Raw genomic sequence first — 25,409 nt, forward strand, 5'->3', positions numbered from 1 at the left:
TGGCTTCTTTCTGGAAAGAACATCTTGAGAGCATTCAGTTCTTCTTACTGTTTCCTCTTCGCCTAAATGATTATGGATCTCATTTTGTGCTGGAGAGTGTTCTAGATTCAGCGGGGGGGGGGGGGGGCGAGGAACCGAGGAGGTGATGGAGAGGAGGACATATTTATAATCAAAACATAAAGATGCCAGTAGCTATGGAACTTGCTCAACTAAAGGGAGAAGACAGTGGTGACAGGAAGCTTCCTGAGAGAATGGTATGTGAGCAAAGATCAGAGATCAGAGGGGAGGCCGGGACTCACATCCCATCTGAGGGGAGAAGGTTCTAGAAAGAAGCTTTCAGTGCAGAGGCCTGAGGTCACAGCAAGGAGGAAGTCTGAGTCCCTCAGTCCTATGTGACTAGATCAGAGCGTGTGTGTGTGTGTGTGTGTGTGTGTGTGTGTGTGTGTGTGTGTGTGTGTGTGTGTGTGTGTGTTGGTATTGAGGCCTGCTTGAACTCAAGCCCTTGTACTCTTACTTGACATTTTTCTCATGGCTAAGATCCTACCATCTGAACTATGCCTCCACTTCTAGCTTTTTGCTGACTAACTGGAGATACATCTCTCAGATGTCTTTCTGCAGGCTGGCTTAAAAGCACATCCCTCAAAGCCGAGTCTCCTGAGTAGCTAGGCTTCTAGATGTGAGCCACCAGAACCCAAGTTGGTAGGTCAGGCAGGAGGTTTTAGAGAAGCTGCTACAGTGCTATGAATGAGGGATGGAAGTGGGAATAGGGAGCTATCACTGGACCATGGTAGTTGAGGAGTTAGAAAGTGGCTGGATTTTGAGCACAGTTTTAGGTGGCATCCACAAGATCCATTCGTTTGGGATGTGGAGAGGAATCAGGAGGGTCTCTGCTGTAGTAGAAATATAGGACCTACTGGACAGGTGGACATGTAAATTGATGCTTCCCTGCACACGTGTAGAGGTCCCAATGGCAACCAGACTTGAATGCAGAAGGCCTTCTGAAGGCGGCTGGGTGGTGGGAGTTCGGTCGGGAGGCCTCATACTCACAGCAGAGTGGGCACACAGTGTGTTTCTGGTTTTCATAAAGTGTCCTGGCTCATCAGTTCTCATGCCTGCCATCTGTTCCACAAAGCTGTGGACACTGGGGTGACAGATGACACGATGTCTCACTGTCTCATCCCAGGATGGTCACTGGCAATGATGTTGGACTGGTGTACAGACCGGACTGTTGTGTACTGAAGTTTGGAGGGAGTGGTGAGTCCAATTGCTGTCTCTTCATCTCTCTAGGGTCAGTGAGAAGAGCAGAAAATATATGACCAGGAAAGATACTCTTTTGTTCTGAAAGAAGCTAGTGGAAGAAAAAGCACATTCTCTTTTTAAATGAAAAAATCTAAAAGCTTCTACTTAGCAGATCTTTTTTTGAGCCGACACTAGAACTTGAACATAAATAAGATTGTGGCTGTACCACTTGGGCCACAGCTGCACTTCTGAATTTTTGCTGCTTAATTGGAGAGAAGAGTCTCATGGACTTTTCTGCTCAGGCTGGCTTTAGACCTTACCCCACAGATCTCAGTCTCCTGAATATCTAGGATTACAGATGTGAGCCACCAGCACCTGGCCACTTAATAGATCTCTGTATAAGGTTTGTTAGTAGAAACTATCTCCCAAAAGTGTAAGTAGAGATTTGGCTCCTTTCTTTTGTATGTAACAGTAGTGGACTTTGAAATCAGGGCACTGTCCCTTAGCTGTTTTTGCTCAAGGCTAGCACTTGAGCCATACCTCTACTTCTGGTTTCTTTGCTGGGTAATTGCAGATACAAATCGTATAAACCTTTCTGCTTGGTCAGGCTTTTAGCCAGGATCCTCAGCTCTCAGCCTTCTGAGATTACAGATGGCAGAGCTGGCATTTAGATCCATTTTCTGAGTGTAGTCTTCAGTATATTGTATCAGTTTTCTAGGCCTGCTGTAACAAAAGACTACTTTAAACAATGGAAATGAAGTCCCACAGTGGTGGAAGCCAGAGACCATTGTAGAGTGCCTACAGGCCAGTCTCACGCTGGAGTGTGTAGGGACAATTACCCTTTGCGTCCTCCAGGTCTGTGGTTACCAGCCCTCCTCTGTGTCTCTTGATTTGTGGATGTGTTGCCCAGTGTCGCTTGCTGATTTCATATGTTGGCGACCATGTGTGTTTTTCTGGGTCCAAATGTCTGGGTCATTTATCGGCTTCCAAATAAGGTCATACTCCTGAGTACCAGAAATTAGGACATGAATAGTTTCAGGGAACCCACATCTACTCACTCTAATCTTGAAGGAAAAGAAATTACTGTATAAACGAAGGAAATATGCCTCTCAACAAAACAGCTCCATAAAATAAATAGCTGTTCAGTAATGGATTTGGGGGTTTCTTCTTTGCTCTTGTAAAAAATTGAAATGACTTCAAAGAAGTTTTAACTTCTCTTTTTTGACATTTGACATTTCACTTTAAAATTTTACTTGATGCAGCCGTTTGCAGAGCAGGGACAGTGTGTGTCAGTCACATGTCACTGAACAGGTGCATGTTGGGAAGGAACGAAGTCTTTACACAGCAAACCTATGAAGGACCAGTGAGGCCACTAGGAGATGGCAGTTATCTGTCTTGCATTTCTTTGTAGTAGGGACTGTTCAAGATAATCATGGACAGGGATTTGATCTCTCTCTAGGAACAGGATGGACACAGGTTTTGAAAGCCACACACATGTTGAGGGGCTGTGGGAAGGCTGAAGACCATGGTGATTAAGACATGGGCCCAGGTCCAATGCAGTTCAAATCCAGCTGCTGCTCTAAAACTATAATAGTCTGGGCTTTTAAATCTATGAGGTCTTGGCTTTCTTTTCTTTTTTTTTTTTTCAGTCCTGAGGCTTGAACTCAGGGCCTGGGTACTTTTCTTGGGCATTTTCAAGGCTACTACTCTACCACTCAAGCCATGGCACCACTTGTGGCTTTTTCTGTGTATGTGGTATTGAGGAACTGAACCCAGAGCTTCATGCATGCTAGGCAAGCACTCATTAGGCCCAACTCCTGGTTGAGGCCTTGATTTTCCTGTCTGTAGAATAGGGGCATAAACCATTCTTAAGGAGTTCAAGAATCAAACACTTGGGAAGTTTGTAGAGCTTAGAATAATTGCTGAAGTCTTTGCCATAGGAAATGGTTTGAGTATCAACAGCATAGTGTGAGCTCCTAAGTGCTACTATTATTATTATAGCCCCTCTTCCTGCTCCCAAAAGATGAAAAACAAAACATATCCATGGGACAATCTACCTCAAGAAAAGTTGGAGCTTCCAAAACAGAGCTGTGCAGTCAGCTGTAGTCTGATTTACCCAGTGACTTACCTAGGGCTTTAAGACAGAACTTTACTTACAAAATCAATTTCCAGGTAAAGCATCCTTTTAGGAATTAATTGCATAAACACAATACACAGTAAGACTGCACCTCTAGTTTGCCCTTTGTCTTTCATATAGCCTGGGTTTTTCCATTCTGTGCTTTAAGGGACTTCTAAGGAGCATTTTAGTCCCAGGTATTTTCTTTTTTGTGTGATATGAACAGTATTTAATATTCTTTTAGAAAACATTCTTCCTAGTGGAACCTAAACTTTCTTTTTAAAAAATTTTATTTTAATATATAGAGGGGTTACAGTTATATTTGCAAGATAGAAGGTGCATTATTTCTCACACATTGATACCCCTTCTCATGTGCTTGTCCCCATTTCCTTCCCCCCACCCCCTCCCCTAATCTTCCCCCCTATTTCAAATAAACAAATAAACATATAATATACCAGGTAACAAAATCAGATACTGTAACAATATGAGATTAACCAAAGTGCAACAGAAGAGAAGAGAAAAAAAATAGTACATTAAGAACAACAGTCACTCATAATTAAGCTCTTGTTTCCATGTCCTGGAAGTCCATTAATTTGGCCTCATCCTATATGGCCATAGGTATCCATCCCTGGTATTTTCTTATAAAGTGTAAATACTTTATTTTGGTTCTGCTGCTGTAACAAAATGCCCAAGGCTGAGTAACTTATCCCTAGTAGAAGTTTTCCTCTCCATTCAGGAAGTTCAGAGTCTGAAGACCCCATAGATGGTCCAGTTAAGGTGTCATCATATAGCAGAGGAGCAGAGTAGGGGTTCTCTGCTAGTTCTGACCAACTTTATACACATTTCCACCTTCCTGACTTATCACCTCCCCAAAGGCCCCACCTTGCAATTCCCCCACAACGGGGATCAAGTATCAACACATACACCGGGAGGAAATTCAGAACACAACATTCCTAGGGAATGACTGCTTTTTAGAACAAGCTTGTAAGTATGGAAAGGTTCCTGAGAAGTCCCTTGTCTCATTCCACTACTGGTTCTCCCATCAACAATGCTGATTCAGAGCAAATTCAGTCTTGCTGAGTGCCCTAGAGACAGAAAAACCAACCACCAAGACAAAAAAGAAAAAGCAGCCCTCTTGATCCTTTCTCTGGAGTTCACATCAACAAATATTATTTTATATAATCAGAGGCACAGAGGCATTGCACCTTCATGTTCCTCCCCAAAGAGCGGTGACCTGGGGTTCTCACTGTGTGTGAATGCCTTGAGTCCTGTATGACTTAGCATATATTTTAGATGTAGCTTCTGCCTAGGAGAGAAAACATGTGCCATTTGTCTTTCTGAGTTTGGCTTGCCTCACTTACCATGATTTGTTTAAAACTATTATTTTATTATCTTTTAGTTAGTTGTGAAAGAGGTTTCAATACAACCTGTTAGTTTATGAATCCATCTTAGACAATGCCACCACTTCCATCATTTTCCCCCATCTCTCTCCCAACCCCACTCATCTCCATTCTCCTTGAGTACCACGATTGCATTCTCTTCCTCTTCCTCTCTTCATCTGTCTCCCTCTCCCCTTGGAGAAATTCTTTTAAGAAGGGAAGTAATAGCCCAGATGGATTTGGCATGACTAAGGTTGCTAAACACTGCGGAAACTCCCAAGCTAGAAGAAACCAAACTGGCATAGTCTCTAAGCTCATTGCCTCTGGCTCTTTGTTGTTGTTTTCAGTGTTGCCTTTTTTAGTTTCTTACACTTGAAACAATTGTGTGAGCTGAGGCTAAACTTGGACCACTAACTGCATACCAATGCCTCCCATCTCCATTGTGCCTACTTTGTTGTTTCGGCTGCTGATGGCTGTTCACATTGGAAAGTTGTGTTCTCTAGATGCCGGAAACACTACCAGTGCTCATGTCGGTCCTGTGGCTGTGTGGGGGACAGCTCAGAGGGGCTGGCGCAGAATGCAGTTCCTTTCCAGAAACTCCACAAAGTGGGACACAACCATATGTCTTAGATTATATCCTGGTGACCTCAGCTATGGTCCAAGCAGACCTCCTTTCTTTATTCCAAATAGGTAACCTTTCCCCCGGACTCTTATCATGTGGAATGGTTTCTTCCCCTGTGCAACAGGGAGCGTGCTTAATGAAAACCACACAATTCTTCCCGACAACCTTTGCCCTTTCCCTTGAAGTGAGAAGCTGCTCATGACTTCTTTTCTAGTTTAAGTTATTTTGTGTGTGTGTGTGTGCTTACAAAATCAGACATTCCTTTGTATCTGTGTATCCTTAAAAACAGGCCAGCCATGTGTCCAGAGTTCAGACTCTTTCCTGGCTGCCAGCCAGCTTGTTTATCTGTCCGCCATGGTCTGTAAACAAAGTAGGCCTTCATCCAGCTGCTTGAAGGCAGAGGTGGCGCTGCCTGGCCAGGTGACCAGAGTGGGGCAAGTCAGGCCGACACCATTTGTGGACAGCCACAAATGTGTCCTGTGACCATGGTCCTACAGGCACCAACCCCCTGGGGGCTCAGAATGGAACCTGGTGGCAGCATAGGAGCCTCCACTTTATAGATCTGTGAATTCAACATTTGCTATGTCTCAGTTTAGTTTTGTAAAATGAGAAATGGGTCTGGTCTTTTCCTTCGTAACAGTTTTTTTTGTTTTGTTTTGTTTTTTTTTTAAGCAGACAATGCTTAGAAGAATCGAGAATGTTCCATTTCCATTTACCCTAACCCTCCCTCTCTATTGACATCTCCCAGGAGAGTGTTCCTTTGTTCAAAATCTATGAACCAGGATTGGCACGTGGCTTTGTTCCCAGAAGCTGTTTCTTTGCACATCTGTCCCAGGTGGGATGGTTCCATGTCACCTGATCCACGAGCAGCTTCACTGATTCTGAAAAAGCAGCTTGCGACCAGCAGCCCTGAGCATGCGGCCTGAGGTGAACCTACCCTGATGGAAGACTCTGATTGGCCTGTGTGGATTTGCCTCATGCTGGTGGAATGCCCTGTGCTCACCCTTCCCCAGGCATGGTGACATGGGTTATGTCTGGCGTCTAAGTGTAGGTGGGGTTGGTTTTTAGCTGTTTCTTTCAGTGTTGGGTCTACCTGTAAGTGTTGTACCCTGAGTCCAGCTGTCCACTCTAGCTCTAGAGTCTACAGAGCGCCCCAGAGAGGAGCCTAGGGGGACTTTGGGTTCTTCTGTACGAACCCCACATCTGCCAGGACTTCGCCGGCTAAGCTGCTGTTTGCTAGGCTCGGTCACTTTCTGCTCCTGTAACCTCCCTTCTTTATTCTGTTGTAGCTTCCTCTAAAAACACACAAAGCTTATTTTGGTTCTCAGACCGGATCTTGCCCCATTGAGAATCGGGACTCATATAATCCAATGTGGTTTCAGCAACCTATTTTAAAGTTCTAAGAGAAAAAGCCCAGCTCTTCCTTTGGAGAAGCACAGAGCAGCGGTTACCCTGTGTCTGTGTGTGTGGAGGGGGTGTGGTGGTCCCCAGCCCTGTAAGTGTCCCCCTTTCCAGCTTCTCTAGATTTCTTCTGCTTCCACCAGATATATGCCTAGAAAGCCCTAGAAGAATAAGCTCCTCCTTATCCAGATGATTCTCTAGAAATGAGGAAAGAATGAGGGGTACCAAAATCTGAGGTAAAGGAGAAACTTGTAAGACACCTCAACAGTCCTGGAATCATGACTCTCAAAGTGTGCGAAAAATGACATCTCCCTCTGCATTTGTGTCTCTCTTCCCCGCTTCTCTCTCTCATTCATCTTCATTTCCCATCTCCTTCCTCCCTCATCCTGTTTGTCCTCCCTCCCCTTCACTTTCTCCCTCCCTTTAACTAGGCTCACAATGATGAAAGTCCTGGCTCTGGGCATGCTGACAAGGACAGAAATAAATGTCTTTTCTGGTCTAGCTCTTAGCCCTAGCTCCTCTACCTGCATAGCTGGAACGCCTTAAAGGAAGGGAGGTCCTATCTTCAGTAATGCAGAGCATTAGCACGTTGTGAACAACCTCCTCCTCCAAACTGAGGTTGGATCAAGTCAGCAGTTCAGCTGGAATACTTTAGGGCCTTTTTCCTTCATGAAAATAAAGGCAGTTCCAAAACATAAAAAAAAAAAATCTATGTGTTTAAAAGCAGCTCTAAAATTCCTATGGGACCATAAACCAGTGAGAATATGAAAAAAATTCCGAACAAGGAGAATTATGAGAGTGTGGTCATTCTGAACAGATGAAAAATATAGTGCTAAAAGTCACTCTCAGTTTATGTTGGCCAAAAGCAGTTAAGTGGAACTGAGTGGATCAAAGGAAGAACTTTCCATGTGGGGTTCTTCTAGAGTAAAGCAGGCTTTGCAAACCAATGAGGAATATTTATGTAGGCTTAGAACAGTGAACCTTCAACAAGGAAAGAAAGCAGCACCCTTCTCAAGTAATGGAAATGGCGATGAGAAACAGTGATGGATTTTTAAGTTGTTTATTTTAAGATTTGGGTAAATATATGATATATAATAGTGACATTGTTTCTGAAATGACTGTTTAAATTGTATATCCTTTTTTTTTGTCAGTCGTGGGACCTGAACTCTGAGCCTGGGTGTTGTCCCTGAACTCTTCAGCTCAAGGCTACCACCCTACCCCTTGAGCCACAGTGCCACTTCTAGTTTTCTGGTAGTTAACTGGAGATAAGAGTCTCAAGGACTTTAGTGCCTGGGCTGGCTTTGAACCATGATCCTCAGATCTCAGCCTCCTGAGTAGCTAGGATTATAGGCATAAGCTACTGCGCCCAGCTAAATTGTATTTGCTTTTAAGGTAAGCAGGTATTTTAGGGCTACTGGATACATCTTTAATATTTAGAAGGTTTTTCTTTCTTGTTTTCTTGAATAGTTTTGGGTTTATAGTAATTGAAAAATTTAATTTCTAAATGGCAAAAGCCATTTAATTTCTAAATGCTAAAAACCATTCACAGATGTTTGTTATATTATGAATGTTTAGTAGGCCTGAGATAACACTGGAATATAGTCATTTATAAAGTCCCAGGGAACGGGTAGGGCAGGCAGGCATCATTTCCCCTTGGCAGCTGTGAAAGCCCAAGGCCAGAGTGATAAACTCAACATGATACCCCAACCAGTGGAAGAATTAGGACATGACACTTCCTGACATCCAGGGGCTTGCAAACGTACACATCAACCACTCATCACGTGATGGCCACTGGGTGAGACTCTTTGGTAATTATTCTTGCTACATTAAGGATCTGTGTCTAAGTTGGGCACCAGAGGTACACACCAGCAATCTTAGCTACATTGGAGGCTGAGAATGGAAGGATCAGAGTTCAAAGCCAGTTTGATCAGGAAACCTCCTGTGACTCCATCCCAGCTCATAGCTAGGCACTGTTGGCACATCCTGTCAATGTAAACCAAGAGGTGATTGAAATTGGAGGATCGAGGTTCTAGGGGAAAAAAAAATTCATGAGAGACCCTGTCTCAATGGAGGAAAGCTGAAGGCAGTGGCATATGCCTGTCATCCTGTCAACCACAGGGTGCCTAAAATTAGAAGAATGTAAAATAACAGGGGGGGAATCCATAGAGCACTTGCTTAGTAAGTGTGACGCTATACATTCAAATCCTAGTACTACTAAAAAAAAATTGCTCTGAGAAACTTAATCCAGTTGATTAATCCTGAAATCCCTGAATTTATAGATTTTGTTTTGTGCACCGAATTTCTGGTGCTGGGAGGAGCAGCAGAAGGTACTGGACCTTCAGAGCCAGAACTAAAGGAGTTGGCCCAGAGCCCTAGAGTTTCACAAGAGACATATTCCAGCCAAGATGGCACTGCCTCCCTCCATCTGGGGAGTGCTGTCTCTTCTCAGAGGAGACAACCCCTGAGAGGAAGGTGAAGGAGCAGCATTTCTCACCATGTATACTTGAAGCCCATCCAACTCTATAAATATTTTAGATAATGCTACTTAACCTGAAATTTCTTACCTCAGAGTTTGTATAAACCACATTTGGGGACGCTCATAAATCTAACCACATTTGGGATCTCTCATAAATCACAAAGCCGCCTCCATTTTTCTTTCAGGGCCTGTTCTGGCTCCTCGTTCTGTTTCCTTTTTCCATTCTGCCAACTCTTTATTTCAGACAAGTCTTCTCCAACTCAGTCAACCCTGATATCTCTCTCTCTCTCTCTCTCTCTCTCTCTCTCTCTCTCTCTCTCTCTCTCTCTCATACACACACACACACACACACACACACACACACACACACACACACACACACACACACACAGCCTCCCTCTCCTCTCTCTTTCCACTCAACAATGCCATGTTCCCACACAAGGCCCCCATAGCAACAGAAACCTGGCCTGCTTGACAGGACTGCCCACCCCAGGTACCTCTGGAGTGTCCGCTCATTCCCATCAGCCCTGAAGCACACCCTTGGGTGGGGTGAGGTGTGCCAAGGATGAAGGGGACAGAGGAGGCCAGATGCTCATTTCATAGGACCTGTGAATTGCTATTGTACAAACCGAGGGCTTACTTGCTGTGCTTTCTTCATCCCCTTAGATTTACATTCTTAATTCCAATATGGCCATGGTAATAAGATCATTTTTTTCTGTTTTTTTAATAACCTATGGCTAGTAATAATAGTCTTTTTGATAAATATTTTATTTTTTTCTCCTGTTCTCAAAATTGCTTCCTTCTGTCTTTTCCCCTTTCCTTACCTGCAGAAATTCAATGTTTATTTTGTACACTGTTCTAACTATGCCAGTGGATAAAATAGATCCCTTGTGGATTTTGTCTTCTAAGATTGATAGGGTGCTTGGGGAGAAGTATTTATTTAGCACTTACTTTCTGCCAGGAATAATTTTATCTGGTATGATTAAGGTAGAAAGTTAAATATAACAGTGTCCAGATGAAGAAAGCTCTCTTGACCCAATGATCAAACTAGTTTAGGAGAAATAAATGCAAAGGAAAAATATTCTTGTGATTTAGATTTTTATTCGTTTATTTTAGTTATACAGGGTATTATTGTTATATCTCCATACGCTTATTCTATATTCTAATTATTTTCATCCCCTCTACCACACTCCCTGCCTCCTTCCCCTTATGCATTAATTTATAAAGCGTAACTGAGTAAGAGCTTTCCATGTAAGTCTGAGGATGAGAACATATAAATTATCATGTTGATATTTCTTATTAAAATTCCACTAGTCACAGAAAGTCTAAAGACTAAAGAGAACAGAGCACTTACAAATTCTGAATACAGTTTAAAATATTGTAAGAGTAAAAGTTTGTAAAGTCTGCCTTAAAAGGTTCACATTTGCTGATGCAGAATAAAATTCATAAGTTGAATTCCTCAGAGAAAAACCACGATTTAAAAAATTTGAATGCATTGACCTAGTAACTTCTAAAAGATCTAAAAGTAACTTTTGAATACCATTTCTTAAATATAGAAAGGACTCTCAAAGGTACCCAAAACTCACATGAACAGAAAGTGTTATTCCATTGTCAGTATCTTGATACTGCTTCAGTGATGGGAAAAATTATTTCTGTGCCATGTCTTCCCTAAGATTCTGTGTTGTCACTTGTACCTGTCCCAGCTTTCTGAGTGGAAATACACATGTGCATACATCTGTGTGTCCTATAGTCATTTCCCCTGAAATCTCCCTCCCTCCAACCCATCCCCCAGCCCAGGGTCAGAGAGCTTTCTTGAGGTCTATCTTCTGTCTGAATTCCTTTAGGGTTAAAGTCTATACCTTGGAGTTTAGCATGTAATTAAATGTCCTCTTGTCACCATTTAATGCTTTCAGTGTGTATAAGTCTTGTCTTGTCTTGCAACCAGATCCAGAACTCTCTTTTTTTATTCCCCACATTGTTATTCAAGCCATCCATCTAATAGGTGACTTTTAAAAAGAAAGGAAAACATGACCTCTTGGCTTGACTGACAGGGTTTTAAGTCCTTTTCTCTAGCCACCTTCAGAGACGGAGGTCACAGAAGCATGCTTTAAGAATCGGCTGTTGTGGCATCTGTCACAGCTCAGAGCTCACATCTTGGCTTCATTGCTTCTTTGCTGGGTGATCTTGGCTAATTTAGCTCAGCTGTCTAAGCCTCAGATGCCACAAAGCTTACCCAGAGCCCGGCATATAAGAAAACTGTGTAAGGATTCAGCCTTACTGGTAAAGCCAGCTATCCAGAAAGAAAACGGCTTACTTTGTAGGAAAGAAGTGAATAGCACAATCTCCAACCAGAAAATCTGTGGACAGGCCAGCGGAAAGAGGTCAGGGGACAGCATGGAGCCCCTTCCATTGTGACCCTCGGATGCCTCTTGCTTCTGGCTGCTCTTAAAGCAGTAGGTTGGAATACAGTCCTGGGCTGCCACCGTAACTCACTACAGGGAAGTAAATTTAGGGACTAAAATAAACTAGGACTTCTGCCGAAGAATGAAGAACTCATTTGACTCGGGGCTTTGATAGTCTAGAGGTACTGATTTGTTTTCTCTGCCCATTAAAGAATTAGAAGGCAGGACCAGGTTTAAAATATGGAGTAAGTTTTCTTGAAAGTGAGCGGATTAGAAGCATTCATTTCACAACTAGATTGTATGGCTGTGATAAGGGATTCACTGTATTTTTTTTTTAGTGGTGAATATAAACCCTCATCCCAACCAACAAATACATGTTAAAGGAGCCTTGCTGTTGGCGTTAGTGAGGACATATGTTCCTTCATTGTACTTATTCCTTTTGTATTGCATTCTTGATATTAAATGTGCCTTAAGAAAATAAAAGAAAGTGAAAGGAAAGCCACAAAAGGAAAAATAGTGAAAGGGAGAGTCTACAAAGGGAGGGGCCCCAAGGAGGAGTCCATAGGAGTCATTTCTGAGCATCGCTTCCTGATATGGAGCTCCTCATAGATCTTCCTGCTGGCTTTGCATATTGATGGATGCACCTGCTGTTTTTCCTGGGTGAGCGAGCAAGCAAGCTCCCAAGCAAGGGAATTATGGGAATAAAGAAGTACCACAGTGGGCACATGTTATGTCCAGCACTTTTGACCCCTGTCTATCTTACAGTTCCTCTTTCTTTCCCAGAGTGTTATCTCAGACACTCCTAATGTCATCAAAGGAAAATAAGAACTTGTTGATTAAGATACCATCTTCCATGAGGGTTCTGTGCAGGGGCAGCTGCAGGCTCAGGGCTACACACACCAGCCTAGAACTTCCCAGTCACACTTCTGTGTGTGAACTGAGTTAATCGAAACCAGTCATCAACAACGTTAACCTGCTCCTAATGCTTTCTCAGGGATCTCTTTCCCTAGTGATTTACATACCTCAACTAATAAGGCTGAATTGCACATTCAGTGCCATGACTATTTGTGCCACGCTTTCACTTCCAACTGTTGGCTGTTTAATTGGAGACCAGAGTCTTTTGAATCTGACTGCCCAAGCTGGTTTCAAGTTGAGATCCTCAGACCTCAGCCTCTTGAGTAGTTAAGATTACAAGCAGGAGCCACCAGCGTCCACTAATGAATGCTTTCTGACAACAGGCCTGCAGCCAGTTCACAGATCAGATCCTGAGCCAAAAGGACTTTCATGCTATGCATGAGTTCACAAAGCAGGCAGACTTAGAGAACAAAGTCTATAGACTGCAAATACAATGTACATTTCCAGGTATCCCGAACAAAAATTTGTGGGTGGATCTTTGTCTTTGAGAGTAAGGACCATCCTTGTCCTTTAGCAGCCTGACTAACAAAATAAATGTGTGTGTGTGTGTGTGTGTGTGTGTGTGTGTGTGTGTGTTTCATTAGAACTTGAGCACATATTAGAAAAGAACTTGAGAAGCCGATACAATGTAAAGTGAGAGAAATTCATTCCTGTTCCTAGTGAGAGACTAACCCATTTTGGTTAAGGAAGCAGTTAAGCTTGAAATCAGGTTTCTCAGATAAAAAGATTTACTAGATTTTTTTTTCATTTTAAAACAGCCCCAAAGATTAAAAATACAGCCTCCAAAGATTATTCTTGGTTTATTTTTGACACCCCTCCAAAATTTGTTTATGTTACCCGGTTGCACAGTGGTGATGCTGAGTTAATAAATACGCAGGAAGCTGCATGTCGTGCCCCTGAGATGACAGAGATTCACATATGGATGTTGTTTGAGGAGGGAAGCCAGATGTACTCTTTTATTTGAAGATAGTTTATAATCGGATGTCGTAAGGGGCTTGTTAAGTATGTAGATAATGAAAAGAAAGCCTAGTTTATAAACAAAAACAAGGGGAGGGGAGGAAGTCAGCTTTTTTTTGGATGGTTTGCTGTGTGGATGTGTGTCACAGATACCTCTGCTGGAATTCTGCAGCAGGATTCTCTGCAGGAAAAGTGTCAGGGTGTCCTTGTTACAGCTGGCCAATTGACTTCCGCCCTTTGGATGTCAAAAATCAACTTGTTAGGTGTCTAAAGCCTCTACGCACTGTCAGGGACTGTGAAAGGATATGCAGATGTAGTCTCTGCCATGAATGAACAGTTAAGAGGTGTTACTAAGGAAACTATGTTTGTATAAGGGTCATTGAAGACTTTAATCCAGAAGCACTGTAGGAGTTCGGGGTCCCTGCTACAGCCTGTGGTGGTAATGTGCAAAGTTAGAAAGAAAGCTAGGAGAGCTGAGGGGTCTGCTCCAGACAGCCCAGGGAAGCCGCTGGCTTCCAACTGCATTCTTCTTCCCCAAACACTGCCAGGGTGAGTGAGTGATCCCCCGGCTGGTCTGGGCAGTTGTCCCTCCTGCCCCCAAGCCTTCCTCTGGTTCTTCCTCCTTGATGGCCCCAGCGTGTCCTCAGGTTTGGTTTGGGCACTGGAGTGGGATAATGGGAGAGGTGGCAGCTATCTTGGATGGCTGTGGATAAAGAGGTTCCTTGTCCCCTTGAAGCTCACTTGCTCCCGGCAGGGTCTTAGCATGTGAGACAGTCAAGATGAAGAGGTTGAGTGATTTATTCAAATCATGCTTTGAGGAGAGTTCAGAGAAATAGCTCTGCCCCCATGTTATCTCACTATGCCATCCTCTCCAAGACTGCTTTGACCACTATTTTATCCTTGAGGGTTCAGCTTGAAGAACGCCTCCACCGTGGAGCCTTGTAGGTTGAGCGGTGCCCCTCTATCTGTGCTGTAGCCTGGTTAGCCTCTTCCTGTCACTGTGAACCCACCTGCTCTCATTCTCTCTCCCTCCTTCCCTTCTCCTCTCCCTTCTATCTCCTCCTTCCTTCCTTCATCCTCCCTCCCTCTATTGCCTCTCCCCCTCCTCCTTCCCTTCTTCACTGTCTTCTCTCCTGGAGCTTTGTGCTTGCTAGTCAAGGGCTCTGCCACTTCAGCCCTATTTCCAAATAGCATGGTCTTGCACTCGCTTTTTCTGGACTTCCCTCTGATTGCAATCCTTCTGCCTCTGTCTCTTGAGGTTACTCGCATGTATCCCTCTGCCCGGCTTCAAACTCAGTTCCTCCAACTCTGCTTGCAAGAGAAGCATACTCATTGCTTGGTGATCCTGAAGTCCTGTCGGCAATATTTTGGGGGGTGAGGGCCCTGAGGTGGTCCCATAGCAGAGAAGCACTGAGGAAATGAAGAAAGATCCCACTTAGTGACGATCCCTCGTTTCCTGATCAGGTTTCTCCACTGGACAAACCTCACTCCTTAATGATGGAGCACTGGGGAGGACTGGGAGAGGTGCTTTTCATATTTCTGTTTTCTCAAACTAACAGAAAATGGCAGTGGTCACAGTCATGGAGTGTTAGGCTTTCCACTTCTTTCCAAATATGGAAACTGAGGCATACAGAGGTTGATCTTTAGCCGAAGGGAGTGAGGACAGAATGTTTCTCAGTGATGCCTGCCTCTGAGCTGGGTGTTACCTCAGGTCCCCTTGTGGCCGATCTCTCTCTCCCTCTCCCCCCCCTCTCTCATCTGGTGATTTGACTCCATCTCAAATAATTTAATAATGTATGAGGATCTATTTCTCCTAAAATAAAATCATTGTATTTCTTCACAAAAGATAAGAAATCATTTTCTGGGGTAAGAGAATAAACCACCACCAACATTGTTATAAGCAGAAAACACGACATTTTTTCTTGCTGGATTTAATAACAGTGCAGAGCCATAGAATTACTTAGTAGATGATTCCATAATTACTTCAAGATGAGCCAAATGACCCAGGAAGTGAAAGGTCTTAAAGCTAAGAGACACTCTCCCTGAAGCAGGCCTGAGGCGCTGTCAGTCAGATGTTTTTATAGAGAGATGAGCCTTCTTTATCTCTAAAAGCCAAACTCTGTCTCCTTATAGGGGTAAGGATGAATGATTATTTTAGAAATAATAATAAAATCTTTTATTTACTAAAGCCTTTCAGCCAAGGACCTGAACAGTCCATTTGACATTAATTCTTGAATCCCAGTAATGCTTACTGCCCCTCATTGCTTCAACTACTTACAAAGGAGCTTGAAGCTGTAGAGACCAAAATCAGTGTCCTGACCTTACCTCCTCATAGTGGTTCTGGAATTTTCCAAGTGGTTGTTAACATCTGGCCATGGGGACATGTCCTAGATTGCTCAAGGATGGCTTTAAATCAAATATCTTATCGTGTTCGCCTTTTGTGCATCGTAATGGCTAATGAGTAGTTGATTCTCAGTTCTGGGAGTGTATAAGGGCAATTGCAGCAGCATCTCCTTGAGTCTCACAGTAATCCTGCGAGGTCGGTACTAATTACTTCATTTTATGGTTTAAGACAATGAAATGCAGACACATTCAGCAAATCGTCCAAGAATGCACTGCCTGTAAGTGGGAAGCTGGGCTTTGGCCTCCTAACATCTAAGGTTTGTACTACCTCTCATTTTATAAGACCCTAGGGCCCCATTCCCCATTGCAAACTAGGAACTTATTAGCCTCCTCGCCACAGCTTTAGGCCTTACCGTTATTGAGTAAGATCATTTATGTCCTACAATTCCTGTAGCTCTTTAACTGTACTTGGTCCTTCTGATACTAAGCTCTCCATCAAGTTGTGTCTCCATAGCCTCCTCTTTCCTATACCTGTCGTCTTCCCAGGTCTATCCCACCCTCATGCTTCAAGCTTTCGCAAGAAGTCATTCCTGGTTATTCTTGTTTAGGATGAATTCTTCCTACTCAGAACTCAAGATTTCCTTCTCTGTATCTTAGTACATACTCCCTCTTTCTGTATTACATGTATCTTCTACTTTCACACTGTAATATTTTCTTACCTAGAAAATTTTATGGGAAAGCATATTTCTTTGCTGTGTTGGTTTGTTGTTGATATAACAAAATACCTGAGCCAGGCTACGTCTGCAGGGTAAGGTTTATTAGCCCACAGTTTTAGAGGTTCAGGGACGTGGCACAGGTATCAATAGGGCTCTAGTGAGGGCCTTCTGAGCTACATCACATCATAGCAGATGGTAATGGGAGGGAGAGATCATAGTTTAAAGAGGAAGCCAGAGAGAGAGGGAGGAGGGAGACATTTGGGTTGGCCTAAGGCCTTTATTTTCTTTTCTGTGGTTGGACTTGAACTCTGGGCCTGAGTTCTTCAGCTCAAGACCACTGCCCTCCTCCTGGCCTGGGCATTGTCCCTGAGCTCTTCAGCTCAAGACTACTTCTCTACCCTTGAGCCACAGCTTGGGCTGGCTTTGAACCATGATCCTCAGATCTCAGCCTCCTGACTAGGTAGGATTACAGGTGTAGCTACTGCGCCTAGCGGCCTTTATAACAACTTGCTCTTGGGCCAACTTACACTAGACCAGTATCTCTTTCTGCAGGCAATGCCTACATGTACTAAAGTCCTCCCACTAGGCTCCATCTCTTAGAAATGTCACCACTTCCCAACACTCTGGAGACAAAACCTCCAGTACATAAACTTTTGGAGCTAACAAATAATAGCCAAACCAGAGCTTTTATCCATGCAAAGTGTGTATGTTGAACTTACGTGCTGCACATGAGTACTAGGAATAGAAACGAATTTAAAAATCTAGGATGAAGGTTACAGCTTTGAATCTTTTGAGAGTGTAGGCAACACTGCAGGTTGGACTCAGAACCTCACTCTACTACTTCAGCCATGGCATCAGCCTTTTTTGGTTTATTTTGTTTACTAGTTTACTTCTTTTCAATAGGGTCCTGCCTTTTGTTTATATTATTACCCTCCACCCCCGTCTAGACTGCTATCTTCCTGTTTATACCTCTCACACACCTAGGAGAGACAGGTGCCATTACCATGACCAGGTTTTTATTGGTTAAAATGACATCTCATTACCTTTTGCCCAGGTTACCTCAAACTGTGATTTTCTTGATACCAAGGAGCTGGGATTACATGTGAGCCAGCATCTATAATGCCACTCTAATAGGTCAAAATGGAAGAAGGAAAGACCACATGAGAATGCTTGGGAATATGCATGCTGTCTACTGAAATGGTGGTTAAAAAGCAAAGCAGCTGGGTGCTGGTGGCTTATGCCTGTAATCCCAGCTACTCAGAAGGCTGAGATCTAAGGACCATGGTCCAAAGCGAGCTTGGACCTCTGTGAGAGTCTTATCTCAAGTTAATCACCAAAAAGCTATAAGTGGAGCTGTAGATCGCATGCTATAACATTAACCTTGAGGGAAAAATGCCCAGGTCCTGAATTCAAGCTCCAGGATGGATACATGCACACACACACACACACACACACACACACACACACACACACACACAAATGCAAAACAGAACGAGGGAAGATGGAGCAATCATATGGATATTTACCTGTCCTGGCTCTTCAGCACCTTCTTGCAATCTTGTAAACCTGAGGAAGGACTTTGCATTCTAAGTTAGGCCTCCCCTGCTCTACCTGCCCCCCAGGCCCCTAGAACTAAGGAAAATCAACCCAGTCATAAGTTAGTAAGGGAAACCACATGGGATCTGCAATGACAAATAGTCCTTTGCAAATCATAGTGTAGAGGGAACCCTTTCTGATACATCTCTTATTCTAGTCTTGCTGTATTATGTGTGTTTGTAAATACCTCGTATTTGTGAATGTTTTTAACTTTTCCATACAAGCAAACTGATCAGGGGTGGAATTTTGCTAATTATTTAAGGATGGGCAAAGTAGAAAAGAAAACGTCTTCTGGAAAAGAAATAGGGACAGATGAGAGTTTTGATGGGTATGTTGGGTGGGGGAGGTTTCTTCTAAAATTTCAAAGATTTCATTAAAGTGCCTCAGCTTATCAAAGGTGGAATTTACCACCTCCTTAGTGATGCAGTGTTCTGGATGAGACATATGCTTCTGTCCCATAAGTCTAGCTGGTGAATGATAGACCTTGAAGGAAATCAAACGATAATGGAGACATAACTCTGTGGAAAGTGGGATGTAAGCCCTTTTTTGTCTCCTTAAAGCAGGGAAAGTATTGCGAAGGAATCTAATTAATTAGGAAAGAAAACAGGAAATGTTTGTAATACAGGGAGAGTGAGCATATTACATCTTATAAAGTGAAAAATCCTGAATTCCAGCTGGAGAGAAAGCTTAAGAAGAGGCAATCTCCGGTCTTCTCTATACTCTTCTTAGGAAGGCAGACTCCAAGGTTTGAGGGTGAAGCTGAGGATTCTCTGCAAGTAATACTACTAATGATAATAAAATAAATAATAATAAACCAGCTTTACTTAAGGAAAGGCAAGGAGCTGCTCCCAAGGTGAAGCCTGTGTTGAGGGTTTAGTGGTGACCAACCTGGGGAAATGGAAAAAAAGGGGGACAGCTAGGGAGAGAAGCCACAGACATTGCATGTCTGTGAGGACACAGAAGGACATTTTGAACTAACAGTATTAACTGCCTAACTTGGACATTACTTATTTTATACATTTATCAGTAAAAATTATAATAGCCTTTTTTTCCCTTGCTCAAGGCTAGTGCTTTACCACTTGGGCCACAACTATACTTCCTATTTTTTGCTGGTTAATTGGAGATAAGAGTCTCCTGGATTTGTGTGTGCCAGATGGCTTCCAACAGTGCTACTCAAACCTCAGCCTCTCAAGTAACTAGGATTATAGACCATCAGCACTGGTATACAATAGCCTGCTATTGATGAAAACATTAGGGTACACAGCCAATGAGGATCCATTTTGGGGTCACACTCAAGTCTTCACTGCAGGACAGAAATGCACAGCCTCAGGAACTTCATCATCTCCATCACATATCACTCTCTTCTCACCATGCAGCAGGTATGAGAACCCAGGCTTGGGGCTGGGGAATTTGACACCTGATTTAGCTTCTGTGAGAAAATAAGTCATTTGCTGCTTAGAACATTTCAGACCCCATAGCCAGGAAACTGCTTGCTGGCTTAGTCCTAACATACTTCTGAAGGCCTGTGTTCTTCCATCTAAAACCGTTGTCAGTGATCCAGAGAGCTGAACAATAATGTCTCCAAAATGCCCAATTTATATAAATGGCTCCGTTGTATACCTTTTATTAAGCAATGAAAACTAACCACTTGGTCACCTTATTTCCAAAAAGTGGGTTTCCCCCTTGTGATCTGATCTCAGTTAGCTGAGAGCCAAAGGACCCTACCCAAATGGTTGTGTTTTGTGTCCAAGTATGTTTTTCTCCCCCAGTGCCCTCTGGCTAAAACACACTGAAATGTTTTGTGCTAAGTATTCGCTAAAGAAAGTTGGTCTCCTATGAAGAAATGGAGAGAAAGTTAGCAGCAAGTAACAACTCTGTACAGACCTGGTGTTTATTGACTGTATCATTTCACCCCTCATTTTAAACAAATATTCAGATGGAAGTTTCTTCCAGAATAAGCTTTAGTTCTAGCAACATCTCATAGTGTGTGTGTGTGTGTGTGTGTGTGTGTGTGTGTGTGTGTGTGTGCCTGTGTGCCTGTGTCTGTACCAGGACTTGAACTCAGGACCTTATAGTCTCTTGCTCAGCTTTCTTCTTAAGAGCTGTTGCTCTACCACTTGAGCCATAGCATCAGTCCAAAATTTTGCTGGTTAATTAAGAATGGAGTTTTAATGAGGGCTAGATGCTGAGTTCTGCTTGGGGCTGTGATGAGGAGAAAGAAAACAACGAGGATGAAAAGAGACTTGGTCATGGGGCGGTAGTTACAATTCTCCCCCAAAACTGTACTTAATGTTCCGAGTACTGGTTGTGCTGTCAAAGAAGTCCATCACAGTTGTTCCTGAGACATTCCCCTCCTGCCTGTATTGTGCCTGTGCAGTGGTTAAACACAACGGCCAGGCAATCAGCTCTGGTCTCTATTTGGGATGCAGAGGTGACTTTCCCTGAATGACACATTAAAAAAGTATGGAATGAACCCTGTTGGTCTCCAAAGCCTTTGCTTTTAACTATTGGCCTAGGCTCATGTATCTAAAGATCCTAGGATCGCCGCAGGTCAACAGTCCCCACTGAAGAAACAGATCTTGAATCTAGGTGGTGCGCATACAACACAGCAAGACACTTGATAATGCAAAAATGCCAAGAGGGGTGTGAAACACTCTGCAGGGAGCAAGCTGTTTCTCTTGACTCCTGGCTTTTAGAGCACAATCTTACTATAATGAAAGAATGGTGGAAATGATTGCAGAGGAGGGCATGGGATTAAAGGTGGAAGTGGAGTGTGAACGAATACAAAGCGTACAGGAACCTAAACCATATTCTTGGGTAACAAGTAGAAAGGCACACACATGGAACAGGACAAGCTAAAGAATTTTAAGAACAAAACTCATAGACCATAGCAACCCCCCAGTGAAACATTACCAAAAGTTGTTCCAGAAGAGCCTTTCACCTCAAAAGTACAAAGAAGAAAACAGGTCAAGGAGAGAGAACAGGGGCAAATTAAAGATCAACAGAAGTGGATGACTTGAGGGAGAGGAATTACAGAGGAAAAACTCAGGGACTAGATCTTGAGAAAAAGCCAAGACCAGCCATCTACATATGAGAAGTGCAAGAGAATAAAGGAAGACATTAAAGAGCTTGAAAGAGTTATTGTATATGCACTTTATCAGCCATGCAATAGAAGTTTGATTAAAGTGAACATTCTTATGGAAAAATCTGAGTATAGAGAGGAAATGAATATGGATATAAAATCATGTGAAAGAAAATTCTTAGCTTTGCCATCCTTTTTGAAAAGTCAAATAGGACAAATAAAAAATCAGTTAAGTTAATAAAAAAGAATAGAGTCTTAAGGAATATCTTGTCTGGCTGGCATTGAGATCAGCTTCTGGAGTAGCTAGGATGACAGGTGTGGGCCATCGACCAGTGCCTGACTTCTGTGGGGTCTTCAGTTAGAAGTTAGAAGAAGTAGGGGAAGGATAGGGAAAAATTTTAAAGACTCTCTTTTATGTATCAGGAACCAACCAATCTTGCTCTTTTTGGTCCTCAGGAGACATAGACGTTAAGGGGGGAGAAAGCCAACGCAAGTTTTTCCATGATATTTCCTTGGCTTACTAGTGAGGCAGACATTTCCTGTGCCACATCTGGACTTTTAGAGAAATCTGGGGTGGGGTTCTGTACAGTTACCCCATGGGATAAGATGATGGAACTGGCTGATTCTTCTGGGGGAGGCATGAGACAGAAGCACAATCCTACTCAACCCCACAAAATGACAGTGAATAAAGTACTGACTTTATCTGAGAAGACCCCTGTGGAAAGTGGCTCCATGTAGGTACCCACTAAGTCCTAAGCACTCACTGGACCAGAGTCCTCTGCTCTGGTGATCAATTAGGTTGTCAGCCAAAACACCAGACTTACTCCATTACGGTTTGCACAACTAACTGATAGAAATTGGACATTGAAAACAACCTTGATGTTTTAGTTTTTGTTTTTCCCTAAATTTTTTCAAATGTTCAAATGCCAGCACAAATCAAGAATCTAAGGATGTTCGAGCCAAAATTGCTTGTAGCCAGAATTATAAAGATTTACAAATGTGTCCAGGGAGTTCACCAAGTTTCAGGCCTTATCTTATATAAGACAATTGGCGTCTGTTACCATTGCTTAGGTGTTTCTTAAGAAAATGGGTCTTTCTCTCTTTGTCTGTGCTACTGAAGGAAGATGGCCATTTAACTAATCTAAAACAGCCCATGTAGCATGCAACTGAGGATTTATGGCTGATACTGGAATGCATGACAGAAGTTATTGTTGGCAATACTTAAAGACTCTGATTTATGTTTTTCTTAAGCTAATCTGAAAATAAGAATACATTCTTTGATCACATACCATGTAATGAAAGGAATATGTTAACAAAATATACTGAATGGCATGAAAATGCTAACTAAAAGCCTAAGAATACCTGTGTATAAACATAGCATGAGCAACTGAGACATTTAGTTCTTTTCCTAAGTGTTTGTTCACAAAGTGAAACATAGTGGTATCAGTAGCTCACGCCTGTAATCGTAGTTACTCAAGAGGCTGAGATCTGAGGAGGACAGTTTGAAGCCTTCTTAGCAAGTAAATCTGAGAGGCTTATTTTCAGTTAGCCAGCAAAACAAGCTGAAAGCGGAGGTATAGCTCAAGTGGTAGAGCATCAGCCTTGAGCAAAAAACTCCAAGCAAGAATACAAGGTCCCAAGTTCCAAGTCCCTGTAGTGGTACAAAAACAAACGAGGTACCTGCAATCATAGCTACACAGGAGACTGGGTTTTAAGGATCACAATTTGAAGCCAGGCAGCCAGGGAAGTCCATGATACTCATCTCCAATTAATCTTCAAAATATTGGAAGTGAAGCTCTGACTTCATTGAGATAAGAGTCTCACAGACTTTCCTTCACACTATGGTCCTTAGATCTCAGCCTCCTGAGTAGTTAGAATTACATGGGTGAGCCACCAGTGCCTGGCAACAATATCCTTTTATTCTCTGCTTTCTACATTTGTAGAGATTTTATATCATTGTGTAAAGTTTTCATTTTCTGATAGTTATAGAGAATTTCGTTGTGTGGACATGCTGTAGTTTATTCAACTTCTCATATATGGGTATGAACTCTATGATATTTGTAATTACACATATTTCTCCAATGAGATATAGCTGATGTCTGTTTGTTTAAGGTATTGCCTGATACCTTCTACAAGGGTGGAGCCAGCCATGGGCGTGCCTATGGCCAAGTGGGAATGTGTTTTCACGTTCTTTCATGTTTTTTCAATCAGGCCTATGAGTTATTACCTCAGGGTAATTTTTTTTCTTTTGGTTGGTCATGGGTCTTGAACTGTAGGCCTGGCCATTGTCTCTGAGCTCTTCAGCTCAAGGCTACCGCCCTACCCCTTGAGCCACAATGCCACTTCCGGTTTTCTGGTGGTTAATTGGAGATGAGTCTCATGGACTTTAGGCTGGTTTTGAACTGCAATCCTCAGCTCTCAGCCTCCTGAGTAGCTAGGATTACAGATGTGAGCCACTGCGCCCAGCTTATCTCAGGGTAATTTTAATTTGGTTTTCTCTTTTGAGTAAATTTAAAGACCGTGTTTGTGCAATATTAACTTTTTCCCTCCTTCTCTGTCCAAGTGTTGGTTTTATATATGCATGTATAGTCTATGAGATAAGTCAGCCTTTTATTTGTAGCATACTTTTAGTTTTTTGTCTTTTTTTTAAATTGAATTTTGCCAGTGCCATGCTCAGATGGGTTACAGTTATATATGTAAAGTAGTGAATATATTTCCCTCCCACACTTCTCTCCCACTTCCCTCCCTCCCCCCCTCCTGAATTGTAAAGTTCATTTCCAGCATATTGTCTTGTGAATATTCTATTACATTAGTTCACCCTTTGTCCTTGGTCTTGCCATTTTGTTGTCCCCCTTCCCTAATTGAAATAAACTTATATACAGTGCACCAGATACCAAAATCAGATACAGTGACAACGGGGGATAATATTTTTTCACAACACAGAGGGTTTTTCTGTTTTTGTTTTTTAAATCAGTCCAATGAACCAGGAGTTTGTCCTAGTAGTAGAATGCTTGCCTAGCATGCACAAAGACCTGGGGTCGATTCCTCAGTACCACAAACATAGAAAAAAGCTGGAAATGGTGTTGTGGCTCAAGTGGTAAAGCTCTAGTATTGAGAAAGCCCAAGGATAGCACTCAGGTTCTGAGTTCAAGCCCTAGAACTGGCAAAAATCCAAAAATTAGTCAAATGTATTAATCTTGTAAAGATTACAAATATAATTTGGTCCTATTTAGAAAACTGTTTTTATTAACATTACAGAGAATTTCTGTCATTTACTTCTAGCATTCTTTGGTTTAAAATTTTATGTTCACATCATCTTAGATCCATTTGATGCTTGCCTCCTATGCAGTGAAGTCCTGATGTAAGCTTGTCATTGCTGCAGATGGCTTATTAAAAAGTCCATCTTTGCCCCATGTTGGGGGTTGCACATTTCCTATACCAAATTTTCCAATTATGCAGGCTTCCTCATGGATTTTTAATACTATTCTTTTGGTCTCAATGCACTCACAGGATAGTACCACCCTGCTTTAATTTAAGAACTCATTGTGGTATGTGTTCATTCTGGCAAGAGCCTTTCACTTTTTAGTGTTTTCTTAACTGTTCCTCCATGTTTGTTTTTCCATATGAAGTTTAGTGTTATGTCTGGCTCCGTATAACTCAGAAAGTTTATTGAATTTTTATTGGACTTGGTAATTTTACTGGAATTTATAAATTAATTTAAGCAGAGCTGACATCTTTATGATGCTTCCAGCCTCTCCAAGCGCAAGGGATTTCTTTCTGCTTGTGCAAGTCTATGTCTTTCAAGGGACTTTTGAAGCAGTCCCCATATGGATTTTGCTAATTTTCTTGTTAAGCTTGTTCCTTGGTATAATATCTTTATTGCTATTTTCTAGGCTACCTTAGTAAATGCTTATTTGTTCATTGAACCTGAGTTTTTCCAGGTATAGTATACATCTTCTACACATAGTTTTGCTTTTCCAATTCTTATGCTCCTAATCAAATTATCTTGCCTAATTTGGGTTTGTTGCTATTAACATGAAATCATAGTAATAAATAGCAGTGGAGTTAGCATTGTATTTTGTGGCTGACTATAATGGAATATATATAGATATATCCATAAATACATGACTATAGTATATAGTACTAGGATTTGAACTCAGGACCC

General features: G+C 42.4%; 1 protein-coding gene and 1 pseudogene across 1 annotated transcript in view; both read left to right on the forward strand.

Annotated features, from left to right (window-relative positions):
* Ccbe1 (collagen and calcium binding EGF domains 1) overlaps positions 1-25,409 on the forward strand; it is a 161,495-nt gene that overhangs the window by 45,454 nt on the left and 90,632 nt on the right. The window lies entirely within an intron of this gene.
* LOC150049627 (putative uncharacterized protein ZNRD1-AS1) lies at positions 1,185-21,905 on the forward strand (annotated as a pseudogene).

The sequence above is a fragment of the Megascapheus bottae genome, chromosome 19 (assembly GCF_031878675.1).
Source record: "Megascapheus bottae isolate mThoBot1 chromosome 19, mThoBot2.hap1, whole genome shotgun sequence".
Classification (NCBI taxonomy): Eukaryota; Metazoa; Chordata; class Mammalia; order Rodentia; family Geomyidae; genus Megascapheus; species Megascapheus bottae.